This window comes from Panthera pardus, unplaced genomic scaffold (assembly GCF_024362965.1).
Source record: "Panthera pardus isolate Hobbes unplaced genomic scaffold, ASM2436296v1 HiC_scaffold_8, whole genome shotgun sequence".
Lineage (NCBI taxonomy): Eukaryota > Metazoa > Chordata > Mammalia > Carnivora > Felidae > Panthera > Panthera pardus.
This window is the reverse complement of record NW_026527013.1, coordinates 15,639,451-15,643,344: the sequence shown is the minus strand read 5'-3', so window position 1 is coordinate 15,643,344 and position 3,894 is coordinate 15,639,451.

Sequence of the window (3,894 nt, the reverse complement as noted above, 5' to 3'; positions counted from 1 at the left end):
CGCACGGTTCATGAGTTGGAGCCCTGCGTCGGGTTCTGCACCGACAGTTTGGAGCTCTCTCTCCCTCTCTCTGCCCCTCCCCTGTTCGTGCTCTTTCTCTCAAAATAAATAAATAAACATTAAAAAAAAAAAAAAGAAAGAAAAGCCCAAATAAACTGTTATCCAAAAATAAAAAAAGCAAGAACATATTCTTGGACTGAGAGCAGAAATAATAATTTGAGTATTCAGCAGAAAGGCTGGAAGATAAAACTGAAGAACTCTCCATGAGAACAGAATAAAAAGATAAGAGCTATAAAACAGGAAAGCACAGGAAGGAAGAAGGGGGTGAGGGAGGAAGGGGAAGGGGGGGGGGAGGGAAGGGGAAAGAGAGAAAGAGGAGCCTGATCCAGGATATCCAAATACATTCACAGCAAGAATTCCAAAAGACCACACAAGAAAAAGAAGCAAGAAAATATTTCAAAGAAAAAAAAAACAAAAAACCCCAAACGGAAACACACACACACACACACACACACACACACACACACACACACATACACACACAAAGGCACAGTAAGCATCAAACTTCTAAACACCATAGAGACAATCCAAAAGTTACCAGGAAAAAAAAAAAAATTAAGAGAAAGAAGCATGGAAATATTCAACAGCCACAATACTGGATTATCCAGCAACAGCACACTCACTGGACTATTCAACAGCAGGTCTTTAAAATTCTACAGGATATGGGCTCTGTGCTGACGGCTCAGAACCTGGAGCCTGCTTCAGATTCTGTCCTCTCTCTCTGCCCCTCCCCTGCTCACACTTTGTCTCTCTCTCATAAACAAATAAACATTAAAAAAAAATTAAAAAAAAAAAGGGGCGCCTGGGTGGCTCAGTCGGTTAAACGTCCGACTTCGGCTCAGGTCACGATCTCACGGTTCGTGGGTTCGAGCCCCGCGTCGGGCTCTGTGCTGACGGCTCGGAGCCTGGAGCCTGCTTTGGATTCCGTGCCTTCCTCTCTCCGCCCCTCCCCTGCTCACAACTTTGTCTCTCTCTCATAAATAAATAAACATTAAAAAAAAAAAATAAAATTCTACAGGGTAATAATTTCTGACTGAGAATTCTATAGTCACCCACACTGTCGAATAAGCATGAGGATAGAAGGAAAACATTCTGATGTGCAACATCTCAAAAGATTCCTTTCATTCACTCTTAGAAAGAAGGGAAAGTTTGTTTCACCAAAATGGAATGAGTTAGACTGAGAATCCAAAACAGGAAAGAAGCAGAAGAAGTTCTCTGAACAAAGGTATTGTCCAGAACAACAGCTATGCAACAGGCCTAAAGAAAAACTAGTCCACAGATTACAGCACAGGGTACTGGGCTCCCAGAGGTAAATCTCAGGGAAGAAACTGAGTTCATAGTTACCCAGCGTGTTTGAGAGGAATCTTATTGCTGTCACAGGGAGTGAAGATTAATTAGCAACAGGCACGTTAAAAAAAAAAAAAAAAAAGTCATGTGGGACGCCTGGGTGGCTCCATCGGTTAAGTGTCTGACTCTTGACTGGCTCAGGTCATGATCTTGGGGTTTGGAGATCGAGCCCCACACCAGGCTCCCCACTGGACATGGAACCTGCCTGAGGTTCTCTCTTGCCCTCTGCCTCTCCCCATCCCCAAAATAAAATCTTGAAAAACAAAATGCGGAGTAAAATACCAAAAGAGAGAGATGAAAACGTTGAAAGTCGAGGTCTCTGGGACAGTGGGAATTAGAAGTACAGAAGGGTGCTCTCTTTTTTATTATAAGCTCTGTGTACTGTTTACTTTTGAGCCATAGACAGGTATTATATTAAAATAAAAATTTAAGTTTAAAAATGTGTTAAAACAGCAAAAACAAAAATAAGAGTTATGTGGATCAAGACAGAGAGTTCTGGCCCAATGGTGCTCGGACCGTTGCTGGATCTTGCCTCTCAGAGGATGCTGCCAGAATCCAAGCCGCCGGTGCTGCCACCAGCCTGCTCGGACAACGTTCTCGAGAACGGCTTACGAACTGCAGCGATGTAGGTATGAACAGTGACCGCCAGCTGGTGGGCATTTCCAAGAGTAAGGATGCGTGGGGACTCAGAACCCCACCGAGGATCCCAGCGGGTGTCGTCTCAACTCAGAGACGTCTACACGTTCCTCTGCTGTCTTCCTCTTCTTTGCCTCTTCCCGCCCTTCTCTCACTGGCCTTGACACTGACCTGAAGTATCTGAGCTTTACCCAGTAAATTGTATTTGGTAAGTTTTATGCTCCAGGGGTTTCATTTCAAAAGCGAGTGAAATTAACTGCGGCTCTCCAGCACTAACCACCAGAAACACTGGAGTAAAGCATCCGGTGGGCAGTTTCTGCTGACGTGCATGGTTTCATTATCATTTTTCCTTTTAGAATTCCACCAAACAGACCACCAAGTCTCTGCAGACAAGGACTCTGCTTGTCCGTTCCCCGTGGTATTTCGCACAAGAAGACAGCAGAAGCTCCCTCGGTATTCTTAGAGAATATAACGTAATTAGTCAGCAAATACCTACATCAGGTTGGGGTTTTTTCTATGGTGCTTAACTCATGTTTTCTTTGGCTCGGGGGGGGGGGGGAAGTAAAAAGGATTTGAAAAACTGTTTTCCTTTCTCCTAGCTAAGGAAAGATCTTGACAGGTCAAACGTTAAGTGGATTGGAGGGCACAGTATCACTAACGGGAGGACAAGGGGGAGCAAAAGCGGTGGCTCTCGGATCAGAAAGTCCACAAAGAGTCGCCGCTGACCATCTCGCCCGGAGCTTTTCCAAATTAACCAGTCGACAGGCTACACTGAGTTCTCAACCTAATAAATATATGGACGCCGAGACAGAAGACTCCATGATAACCGAAAATCTGGGAGACGGTCCTCTCTCTACAGCCAAAAGAATGGCCCTCAATTGCTGTGAAGTCTCTCATTTCATTAAACTCTCTCACGTCACTTTTTCTACGAACTAGATTTTGCAAGTCGAGGCAAGAAGACTCCATCCAAGAAGGTTATCTGGTCATTAACTATGCGGATAGTATGAAATGTCTGAAGTTCGCAGTAATACCATACGCTCAAAATTGCTCTGGTCCAATATACGCTGTCCAGTGAGGTGGTCCGAATCCCACAGGCATGAACCAAAAACTCTAACTGAACAAGACAACTACCTCGGTTCTTTCCACCCTGAGTTCTGCTCTCTAGTAAGATGATACGTATTCTGGAAGATACATCGAAAAAGCAGAATACTTTATAAATAATAATTACTTCCTCTTTTGACGACTTTCATTTGGCTGACTGTTTTGCTTTCATAGATTGCTGCCCACATATGAGATAAAAAAGAAAATTCAGAGGACTACAAGCTGAACTCAACGAAGGCAATTCTATTATACTTAATAGAAATGCATTTAATCTTATAGCCAACTGGGATTCACGAGCTCTTAAGAGTGCTTTTTAAAAACTACCCTTGCCAAATTTTAAAAGCAACAGATTTAATTATAACATAAACACAAAATATTTTTTTTTCAGAGTTGGCAATATGATTTTCTCGTGTCTGAAAACATCCCCCTTTCCCCCCGTAACGGTGACATTTCCAGGCAACGACTAACCTTTTCAGAATCCTGTCACAACCAGAGGGCAAAATTAGCCCACTTCCAAAATATTACCATTTGCTGACCTCACACCCATTAGAATAGCTAGTACGAGAAACAAAACAAGTGTTGGTGAGGATGTAGAGAAACTGGAACAGTGTGTGCTGCTGGTGGGAACATGAAGCGGTGTGGCCACTGTGGGAAAACAGCACGGCGATCTCTCGGAAAGATTCAAAAGAGAAGTATCTTATGACCCGGCAATTCCACTGCTGGGTATGCAGTCAAAGGGACTGAAAGCAA